This window comes from Balaenoptera borealis, assembly GCF_965194805.1.
Source record: "Balaenoptera borealis genome assembly, contig: HAP1_SCAFFOLD_583, whole genome shotgun sequence".
Taxonomy (NCBI): Eukaryota; Metazoa; Chordata; class Mammalia; order Artiodactyla; family Balaenopteridae; genus Balaenoptera; species Balaenoptera borealis.
In genome coordinates this window covers 38230-50355 of record NW_028123616.1, presented here as the reverse complement: position 1 = coordinate 50355, position 12126 = coordinate 38230, and positions in this window count along the sequence as shown.

The window sequence follows — 12126 nt, the reverse complement described above, 5'->3', positions numbered from 1 at the left end:
GCTGGGACGAGCCCCCAGAAGTTTATGTCTCCTTACTTATGTTTGTTTTTTAAATTTAATTCTATTTCTTTTTGGAGTAAATTTGATTAGAGTCTTTTGATTGTCTGGCTGTACAGAATCTGCTCAATGATTCCTACATATGTTTGTTCATCTTCGGATTCTGTTACCATGTATGTGAATACAGAATGTATATTTTAAAGGTATTGGTGATTATATAATTCATATAGTTTATCTGTTATATGTTTATATGCATGTAACATACATTAGTATATTTATGTTAATCCCATAGTCCTAATTTACCCATCCTCCCCCCTTTCATTTTGACTAACCATTAGTTTATTTCATAAGTCTGTGAGTGTCTTTTTCTGTGGAAATATGTTCATTGGTAGCAATCTTAGGATAACATGTATAAATGATATCATAGGATATTTGTCATACCCTTTTGACTTACTTAACCTTATATTATTATTTCTAGGCTCTCCTGTAGTCCTGAAAACGGCATTGTTCATTTTTTCCCCGAGGCTACTATTCCATTCTGTCCATATACCACTTCTTCTCTGTCCATTCATCTGTTTATGGACCTTTTTTTGCTTCCATGTCTTGGCTATTTCAGTATTGCTGCAGTGCACATTTGACTGCCTGCGTCTTTCCGATTCTGGTGGTCTTAGGTTATAAGCCCGAGAGGTGCCCTGCCGCATCATATGGTAGCTCAATTTCTACCTTTTCAAGCGGCTCCATTCAGTTTGCGTTAGTGCTGTTACCACTTTACATCCCAGCAGCAGATAGAAGGTACACATTTCTCTAAAACCCCTTCAGCATTTATAGTTTGTAGACTTTTTGCTGATGGCCATTTGACTGTTGTGAGCTGAAACCTTTATGGAGGTTGGATACGCATGTGGCGAATAATTCCTTATACTGATCTTTAGGCATATCCTTTTTCTTCTTTTCCTTTTTTTGTTAAAGTGTGAGTACAACTTCCCTCTTCATATTCACTTTTTGAAAAATTTCTCATGTGTTGAATTTTCTTGCCTATTCCCTACCCAAGGGCACTTTTTGAGGGCAGGTGTCATTTAGACCCCTGCAGTCGTTGTGACTATTAAGCAACCATTAGCACTGGGTTTAAAGCTGCTGTTGTGGGAAACAGCCACAAGGCGGCAGCATTATTACGTTCTCAACTCTTGTTACTAGGGCAACAGAATCTTCCTGGAGGTAGTGTTCTGAGGTTGTAAATTAGAGTGGAATGTGCTGGGACAAGCCCCCAGAAGTTTATGTCTCCTTACTTATGTTTGTTTTTTAAATTTCATTTCTATTTCTTATCAGCGTAAATTTGATTAGAGTGTTTTGATTGCCTGGCTGTACAGGATCTGCTCAATGATTCATACATATGTCTGTTCATCTTCGGGTCCTGTTACCATGTATGTGATTACAAAATGTATATTTTAAAGGTATTGGTGATTATATAATTCATACAGTTTATCTGTTATATGTTTTTATACACTTAACATACATTAGTATATGTATGTTAACCCCATAGTCCTAATTTACCCATCCTCCCACCTTTCATTTTGCTAACCATTAGTTTATTTCATAAGTCTGTGAGTGTCTTTTTCTGTGGAAATATGTTCATTGGTAGCAATCTTAGGATAACATGTATAAATATTATCATAGGATCTTTGTCGTACCCTTTTGAGTTAGTTAACCTTATATGATTATTTCTAGGCTCAACTGTAGTCCTGAAAACGGCGTTGTTCATTTTTTTCCCCAGGCTACTATTCTATTTGGTACGTATACTACTTCTTCTTTGTCCATTCATCTGTTTATGAACCTTTTTTCTGCTTCCATGTCTTGGCTATTTCAATATTGCTGCAGTGCTCATTTGCCTGCCTGTGTCTTTCTGATTCAGGTGGTCTTAGGTTATAGGCCCAAAGGGTGACCTGCTGCATCATATGGTAGCTCAATTTTTACCTTTTCAAGAAGCTCCATTCAGTTTGCGTTAGTGCTGTTACCACTTTACATCTCACCAGCAGCTAGAAGGTACACAGTTCTCTAAAACCCCTTCAGCATTTATAGTTTATAGACATTTTGCTGATGGAAATGACTGGTGTGAGCTGAAACCTTGTTGAATTTGAATTTGCATGTGTCTAATAATTCCTTATACTGAGCTTTAGGCATGTCCTTTTTTTTCTTTTCCTTTTTTTTAAAGAGTGAGTACAACTTCCCTCCTCTTATTGACTTCTTGAAAAATTTCTCATGTGTTGAATTTTCTTGCCTTTTCCCTACCCCAGGGCATTTTTCAGGGCAGGTGTCATTTAGAGCCCTGCAGTCCTTGTGACTATTAAGCAACCATTAGCACTGGGTTTAATGCTGCTGTTGTGGGAAACAGCCACAAGGCAGCAGCATTATTACGTTCTCATCTCTTGTTACTAGGGCAACAGAATCTTCCTGGAGGTAGTGTTCCGAGGTTGTAAATTAGAGTGGAATGTGCTGGGACGAGCCCCCAGAAGTTTATGTCTCCTTACTTATGTTTGTTTTTTAAATTTAATTCTATTTCTTTTTGGAGTAAATTTGATTAGAGTCTTTTGATTGTCTGGCTGTACAGAATCTGCTCAATGATTCCTACATATGTTTGTTCATCTTCGGATTCTGTTACCATGTATGTGAATACAGAATGTATATTTTAAAGGTATTGGTGATTATATAATTCATATAGTTTATCTGTTATATGTTTATATGCATGTAACATACATTAGTATATTTATGTTAATCCCATAGTCCTAATTTACCCATCCTCCCCCCTTTCATTTTGACTAACCATTAGTTTATTTCATAAGTCTGTGAGTGTCTTTTTCTGTGGAAATATGTTCATTGGTAGCAATCTTAGGATAACATGTATAAATGATATCATAGGATATTTGTCATACCCTTTTGACTTACTTAACCTTATATTATTATTTCTAGGCTCTCCTGTAGTCCTGAAAACGGCATTGTTCATTTTTTCCCCGAGGCTACTATTCCATTCTGTCCATATACCACTTCTTCTCTGTCCATTCATCTGTTTATGGACCTTTTTTTGCTTCCATGTCTTGGCTATTTCAGTATTGCTGCAGTGCACATTTGACTGCCTGCGTCTTTCCGATTCTGGTGGTCTTAGGTTATAAGCCCGAGAGGTGCCCTGCCGCATCATATGGTAGCTCAATTTCTACCTTTTCAAGCGGCTCCATTCAGTTTGCGTTAGTGCTGTTACCACTTTACATCCCAGCAGCAGATAGAAGGTACCCATTTCTCTAAAACCCCTTCAGCATTTATAGTTTGTAGACTTTTTGCTGATGGCCATTTGACTGTTGTGAGCTGAAACCTTTATGGAGGTTGGATACGCATGTGGCGAATAATTCCTTATACTGATCTTTAGGCATATCCTTTTTCTTCTTTTCCTTTTTTTGTTAAAGTGTGAGTACAACTTCCCTCTTCATATTCACTTTTTGAAAAATTTCTCATGTGTTGAATTTTCTTGCCTATTCCCTACCCAAGGGCACTTTTTGAGGGCAGGTGTCATTTAGACCCCTGCAGTCGTTGTGACTATTAAGCAACCATTAGCACTGGGTTTAAAGCTGCTGTTGTGGGAAACAGCCACAAGGCGGCAGCATTATTACGTTCTCAACTCTTGTTACTAGGGCAACAGAATCTTCCTGGAGGTAGTGTTCTGAGGTTGTAAATTAGAGTGGAATGTGCTGGGACAAGCCCCCAGAAGTTTATGTCTCCTTACTTATGTTTGTTTTTTAAATTTCATTTCTATTTCTTATCAGCGTAAATTTGATTAGAGTGTTTTGATTGCCTGGCTGTACAGGATCTGCTCAATGATTCATACATATGTCTGTTCATCTTCGGGTCCTGTTACCATGTATGTGATTACAAAATGTATATTTTAAAGGTATTGGTGATTATATAATTCATACAGTTTATCTGTTATATGTTTTTATACACTTAACATACATTAGTATATGTATGTTAACCCCATAGTCCTAATTTACCCATCCTCCCACCTTTCATTTTGCTAACCATTAGTTTATTTCATAAGTCTGTGAGTGTCTTTTTCTGTGGAAATATGTTCATTGGTAGCAATCTTAGGATAGCATGTATAAATATTATCATAGGATCTTTGTCGTACCCTTTTGAGTTAGTTAACCTTATATGATTATTTCTAGGCTCAACTGTAGTCCTGAAAACGGCGTTGTTCATTTTTTTCCCCAGGCTACTATTCTATTTGGTACGTATACTACTTCTTCTTTGTCCATTCATCTGTTTATGAACCTTTTTTCTGCTTCCATGTCTTGGCTATTTCAATATTGCTGCAGTGCTCATTTGCCTGCCTGTGTCTTTCCGATTCAGGTGGTCTTAGGTTATAGGCCCAAAGGGTGACCTGCTGCATCATATGGTAGCTCAATTTTTACCTTTTCAAGAAGCTCCATTCAGTTTGCGTTAGTGCTGTTACCACTTTACATCTCACCAGCAGCTAGAAGGTACACAGTTCTCTAAAACCCCTTCAGCATTTATAGTTTATAGACATTTTGCTGATGGAAATGACTGGTGTGAGCTGAAACCTTGTTGAATTTGAATTTGCATGTGTCTAATAATTCCTTATACTGAGCTTTAGGCATGTCCTTTTTTTTCTTTTCCTTTTTTTTAAAGAGTGAGTACAACTTCCCTCCTCTTATTGACTTCTTGAAAAATTTCTCATGTGTTGAATTTTCTTGCCTTTTCCCTACCCCAGGGCATTTTTCAGGGCAGGTGTCATTTAGAGCCCTGCAGTCCTTGTGACTATTAAGCAACCATTAGCACTGGGTTTAATGCTGCTGTTGTGGGAAACAGCCACAAGGCAGCAGCATTATTACGTTCTCATCTCTTGTTACTAGGGCAACAGAATCTTCCTGGAGGTAGTGTTCCGTGGTTGTAAATTAGAGTGGAATGTGCTGGGACGAGCCCCCAGAAGTTTATGTCTCCTTACTTATGTTTGTTTTTTAAATTTAATTCTATTTCTTTATGGAGTAAATTTGATTAGAGTCTTTTGATTGTCTGGCTGTACAGAATCTGCTCAATGATTCCTATATATGTCTGTTCATCTTCGGATTCTGTTACCATGTATGTGAATACAGAATGTATATTTTAAAGGTATTGGTGATTATATAATTCATATAGTTTATCTGTTATATGTTTATATGCATGTAACATACATTAGTATATTTATGTTAATCCCATAGTCCTAATTTACCCATCCTCCCCCCTTTCATTTTGGCTAACCATTAGTTTATTTCATAAGTCTGTGAGTGTCTTTTTCTGTGGAAATATGTTCATTGGTAGCAATCTTAGGATAACATGTATAAATGATATCATAGGATATTTGTCATACCCTTTTGACTTACTTAACCTTATATTATTATTTCTAGCCTCTACTGTAGTCCTGAAAACGGCATTGTTCATTTTTTCCCCGAGGCTACTATTCCATTCTGTCCATATACCACTTCTTCTCTGTCCATTCATCTGTTTATGGACCTTTTTTTGCTTCCATGTCTTGGCTATTTCAGTATTGCTGCAGTGCACATTTGACTGCCTGTGTCTTTCCGATTCTGGTGGTCTTAGGTTATAAGCCCGAGAGGTGCCCTGCCGCATCATATGGTAGCTCAATTTCTACCTTTTCAAGCGGCTCCATTCAGTTTGCGTTAGTGCTGTTACCACTTTACATCCCAGCAGCAGATAGAAGGTACACATTTCTCTAAAACCCCTTCAGCATTTATAGTTTGTAGACTTTTTGCTGATGGCCATTTGACTGTTGTGAGCTGAAACCTTTATGGAGGTTGGATACGCATGTGGCGAATAATTCCTTATACTGATCTTTAGGCATATCCTTTTTCTTCTTTTCCTTTTTTTGTTAAAGTGTGAGTACAACTTCCCTCTTCATATTCACTTTTTGAAAAATTTCTCATGTGTTGAATTTTCTTGCCTATTCCCTACCCAAGGGCACTTTTTGAGGGCAGGTGTCATTTAGACCCCTGCAGTCGTTGTGACTATTAAGCAACCATTAGCACTGGGTTTAAAGCTGCTGTTGTGGGAAACAGCCACAAGGCGGCAGCATTATTACGTTCTCAACTCTTGTTACTAGGGCAACAGAATCTTCCTGGAGGTAGTGTTCTGAGGTTGTAAATTAGAGTGGAATGTGCTGGGACAAGCCCCCAGAAGTTTATGTCTCCTTACTTATGTTTGTTTTTTAAATTTCATTTCTATTTCTTATCAGCGTAAATTTGATTAGAGTGTTTTGATTGCCTGGCTGTACAGGATCTCCTCAATGATTCATACATATGTCGGTTCATCTTCGGGTCCTGTTACCATGTATGTGATTACAAAATGTATATTTTAAAGGTATTGGTGATTATATAATTCATACAGTTTATCTGTTATATGTTTTTATACACTTAACATACATTAGTATATGTATGTTAACCCCATAGTCCTAATTTACCCATCCTCCCACCTTTCATTTTGCTAACCATTAGTTTATTTCATAAGTCTGTGAGTGTCTTTTTCTGTGGAAATATGTTCATTGGTAGCAATCTTAGGATAACATGTATAAATGTTTTCATAGGATTTTGTCGTACCCTTTTGAGTTACTTAACGTTATATGATTATTTCTAGGCTCAACTGTAGTCCTGAAAACGGCATTGTTCATTTTTTTCCCGAAGCTAGTATTCTATTTGGTACGTATACCACTTCTTCTTTGTCCATTCATCTGTTCATGAACCTTTTTTCTGCTTCCATGTCTTGGCTATTTCAATATTGCTGCAGTGCTCATTTGCCTGCCTGTGTCTTTCCGATTCAGGTGGTCTTAGGTTATAGGCCCAAAAGGTGACCTGCCGCATCATATGGTAGCTCAATTTTTATCTTTTCAAGCAGCTCCATTCAGTTTGTGTTAGTGCTGTTACCACTTTACATCCCACCAGCAGCTAGAAGGTACACAGTTCTCTAAAACCCCTTCAGCATTTATAGTTTGTAGACATTTTGCTGATGGAAACGACTGGTGTGAGCTGAAACCTTTTTGAATTTGAATTTGCATGTGTCTAATAATTCATTCTACTGACCTTTAGGCATGTCCTTTTTTTTCTTTTCCTTTTTATTTAAAGAGTGAGTACAACTTCCCTCCTCTTATTGACTTCTGAAAAAATTTCTCATGTGTTGAATATTATTGCCTATTCCCTACCCCAGGGCATTTTTCAGGGCAGGTGTCATTTAGAGCCCTGCAGTCCATGTGACTATTAAGCAACCATTAGCACTGGGTTTAAAGCTGCTGTTCTGGGAAAGAGCCACAAGGCGGCAGCATTATTACGTTCTCATCTCTTGTTACTAGGGCAACAGAATCTTCCTGGAGGTAGTGTTCCGAGGTTGTAAATTAGAGTGGAATGTGCTGGGACAAGCCCCCAGAAGTTTATGTCTCCTTACTTAGGTTTGTTTTTTAAATTTAATTTCTATTTCTTATCTGAGTAAATTTGATTAGAGTGTTTTGATTGTCTGGCTGTACAGAATCTGCTCAATGATTCCTACATATGTCTGTTCATCTTCGCATTCTGTTACCATGAATGTGATTACAGAATGTATATTTTAAAGGTATTGGTGATTATATAATTCATACAGTTTATCTGTTATATGTTTTTATACACTTAACATACATTAGTATATGTATGTTAACCCCATAGCCCTAGTTTACCCATCCTCCCACCTTTCATTTTGTCTAACCATTAGTTTATTTCATAAGTCTGTGAGTGTCTTTTTCTGTGGAAATATGTTCATTGGTAGCTATCTTAGGATAACATGTATAAATGTTATCATAGGATATTTGTCGTACCCTTTTGAGTTACTTAACCTTATATGATTATTTCTAGGCTCAACTGTAGTCCTGAAAACGGCATTGTTCTTTTTTTTCCCGAGGCTACTATTCTATTTGGTACGTATACCACTTCTTCTTTGTCCATTCATCTGTTTATGAACCTTTTTTCTGCTTCCATGTCTTGGCTATTTCAATATTGCTGCAGTGCTCATTTGCCTGCCTGTGTCTTTCCGATTCAGGTGGTCTTAGGTTATAGGCCCAAAAGGTGACCTGCCGCATCATATGGTAGCTCAATTTTTACCTTTTCAACAGCTCAATTCAGTTTGCGTTAGTGCTGTTACCACTTTACATCCAACCAGGATCTAGAAGGTACACAGTTCTCTAAAACTCCTTCAGCATTTATAGTTTGTAGACATTTTGCTGATGGAAATGACTGGTGTGAGCTGAAACCTTTTTGAATTTGCATTTGCATGTGTCTAATAATTCCTTATACTGAGGTTTAGGAATGTCCTTTTTTTTCTTTTCCTTTTTTTTTAAAGAGTGAGTACAACTTCCCTCCTCTTATTGACTTCTTGAAAAATTTCTAATGTGTTGAATTTTCTTGCCTATTCCCTACCCCAGGGCATTTTTAAGGGCAGGTGTCATTTAGAGCCCTGCAGTCCTTGTGACTATTAAGCAAACATTAGCACTTGGTTTAAAGCTGCTGTTGTGGGAAAGAGCCACAAGGCAGCAGCATTATTACGTTCTCATCTCTTGTTACTAGGGCAACAGAATCTTCCTGGAGGTAGTGTTCCGAGGTTGTAAATTAGAGTGGAATGTGCTGGGACAAGCCCCCAGAAGTTTATGTCTCCTTACTTATGTTTGTTTTTTTAAATTTAATTTCTATTTCTTATCGGAGTAAATTTGATTAGAGTGTTTTGATTGCCTGGCTGTACAGGATCTGCTCAGTGATTCATACATATGTCTGTTCATCTTCGGGTCCTCTTACCATGTATGTGATTACAAAATGTATATTTTAAAGGTATTGGTGATTATATAATTCATACAGTTTATCTGTTACATGTTTTTATACACTTAACATACATTAGTATATGTATGTTAACCCCATAGTCCTAATTTACCCATCCTCCCACCTTTCATTTTGGCTAACCATTAGTTTATTTCATAAGTCTGTGAGTGTGTTTTTCTGTGGAAATATGTTCATTGGTAGCAATCGTAGGATAACATGTATAAATGTTATCATAGGATATTTGTCGTACCCTTTTGAGTTACTTAACCTTATATGATTATTTCTAGGCTCAACTGTAGTCCTGAAAACGGCATTGTTCATTTTTTTTCCCGAGGCTACTATGCTATTTGGTACGTATACCACTTCTTCTTTGTCCATTCATCTGTTTATGAACCCTTTTTCTGCTTCCACGTCTTGGCTATTTCAATATAGCTGCAGTGCACATTTGCCTGCCTGTGTCTTTCCGATTCAGGTGGTCTTAGGTTATAGGCCCAAAAGGTGACCTGCCGCATCATATGGTAGCTCAATTTTTATCTTTTCAAGCAGCTCCATTCAGTTTGCGTTAGTGCTGTTACCACTTTACATCCCACCAGCAGCTAGAAGGTACACAGTTCTCTAAAACCCCTTCAGCATTTATAGTTTGTAGACATTTTGCTGATGGAAACGACTGGTGTGAGCTGAAACCTTTTTGAATTTGAATTTGCATGTGTCTAATAATTCATTCTACTGAGCTTTAGGCATGTCCTTTTTTTTCTTTTCCTTTTTTTTTAAAGAGTGAGTACAACTTCCCTCCTCTTATTGACTTCTTGAAAAATTTCTCATGTGTTGAATATTCTTGCCTATTCCCTACCCCAGGGCATTTTTCAGGGCAGGTGTCATTTAGAGCCCTGCAGTCCATGTGACTATTAAGCAACCATTAGCACTGGGTTTAAAGCTGCTGTTGTGGGAAAGAGCCACAAGGCGGCAGCATTATTACGTTCTCATCTCTTGTTACTAGGGCAACAGAATCTTCCTGGTGGTAGTGTTCCGAGGTTGTAAATTAGAGTGGAATGTGCTGGGACAAGCCCCCAGAAGTTTATGTCTCCTTACTTAGGTTTGTTTTTTAAATTTAATTTCTATTTCTTATCGGAGTAAATTTGATTAGAGTGTTTTGATTGTCTGGCTGTACAGAAACTGCTCAATGATTCCTACATATGTCTGTTCATCTTCGGATTCTGTTACCATGTATGTTATTACAGAATGTATATTTTAAAGGTATTGGTGATTATATATAATTCATACAGTTTATCTGTTATATGTTTTTATACACTTAACATACATTAGTATATGTATGTTAACCCCATAGTCCTAATTTACCCATCCTCCCACCTTTCATTTTGGCTAACAATTAGTTTATTTCATAAGTCTGTGAGTGTCTTTTTCTGTGGAAATATGTTCATTGGTAGCAATCTTAGGATAACATGTATAAATGATATCATAGGATATTTGTCATACCCTTTTGACTTACTTAACCTTATATGATTATTTCTAGGCTCAACTCTAGTCCTTAAAACGGCATTGTTCATTTTTTCCCCGAGGCTACTATTGCATTCTGTCCATATACCACTTCTTCTCTGTCCATTCATCTGTTTATGGACCTTTTTTTGCTTCCATGTCTTGGCTATTTCAGTACTGCTGCAGTGCACATTTGACTGCCTGTGTCTTTCCGATTCTGGTGGTCTTAGGTTATAAGCCCGAGAGGTGCCCTGCCGCATCATATGGTAGCTCAATTTCTACCTTTTCAAGCGGCTCCATTCAGTTTGCGTTAGTGCTGTTACCACTTTACATCCCAGCAGCAGATAGAAGGTACACATTTCTCTAAAACCCCTTCAGCATTTATAGTTTGTAGACTTTTTGCTGATGGCCATTTGACTGTTGTGAGCTGAAACCTTTATGGAGGTTGGATACGCATGTGGCGAATAATTCCTTATACTGATCTTTAGGCATATCCTTTTTCTTTTCCTTTTTTTGTTAAAGTGTGAGTACAACTTCCCTCTTCATATTCACTTTTTGAAAAATTTCTCATGTGTTGAATTTTCTTGCCTATTCCCTACCCAAGGGCACTTTTTGAGGGCAGGTGTCATTTAGACCCCTGCAGTCGTTGTGACTCTTAAGCAACCATTAGCACTGGGTTTAAAGCTGCTGTTGTGGGAAACAGCCACAAGGCGGCAGCATTATTACGTTCTCAACTCTTGTTACTATGGCAACAGAATCTTCCTGGAGGTAGTGTTCTGAGGTTGTAAATTAGAGTGGAATGTGCTGGGACAAGCCCCCAGAAGTTTATGTCTCCTTACTTATGTTTGTTTTTTAAATTTCATTTCTATTTCTTATCAGCGTAAATTTGATTAGAGTGTTTTGATTGCCTGGCTGTACAGGATCTGCTCAATGATTCATACATATGTCTGTTCATCTTCGGGTCCTGTTACCATGTATGTGATTACAAAATGTATATTTTAAAGGTAATGGTGATTATATAATTCATACAGTTTATCTGTTATATGTTTTTATACACTTAACATACATTAGTATATGTATGTTAACCCCATAGTCCTAATTTACCCATCCTCCCACCTTTCATTTTGCTAACCATTAGTTTATTTCATAAGTCTGTGAGTGTCTTTTTCTGTGGAAATATGTTCATTGGTAGCAATCTTAGGATAACATGTATAAATATTATCATAGGATCTTTGTCGTACCCTTTTGAGTTAGTTAACCTTATATGATTATTTCTATGCTCAACTGTAGTCCTGAAAACGGCGTTGTTCATTTCTTTCCCCAGGCTACTATTCTATTTGGTACGTATACTACTTCTTCTTTGTCCATTCATCTGTTTATGAACCTTTTTTTTGCTTCCGTGTCTTGGCTATTTCAATATTGCTGCAGTGCTCATTTGCCTGCCTGTGTCTTTCCGATTCAGGTGGTCTTAGGTTATAGGCCCAAAGGGTGACCTGCTGCATCATATGGTAGCTCAATTTTTACCTTTTCAAGAAGCTCCATTCAGTTTGCGTTAGTGCTGTTACCACTTTACATCCCACCAGCAGCTAGAAGGTACACAGTTCTCTAAAACCCCTTCAGCATTTATAGTTTATAGACATTTTGCTGATGGAAATGACTAGTGTGAGCTGAAACCTTGTTGAATTTGAATTTGCATGTGTCTAATAATTCCTTATACTGAGCTTTAGGCATGTCCTTTTTTTTCTTTTCCTTT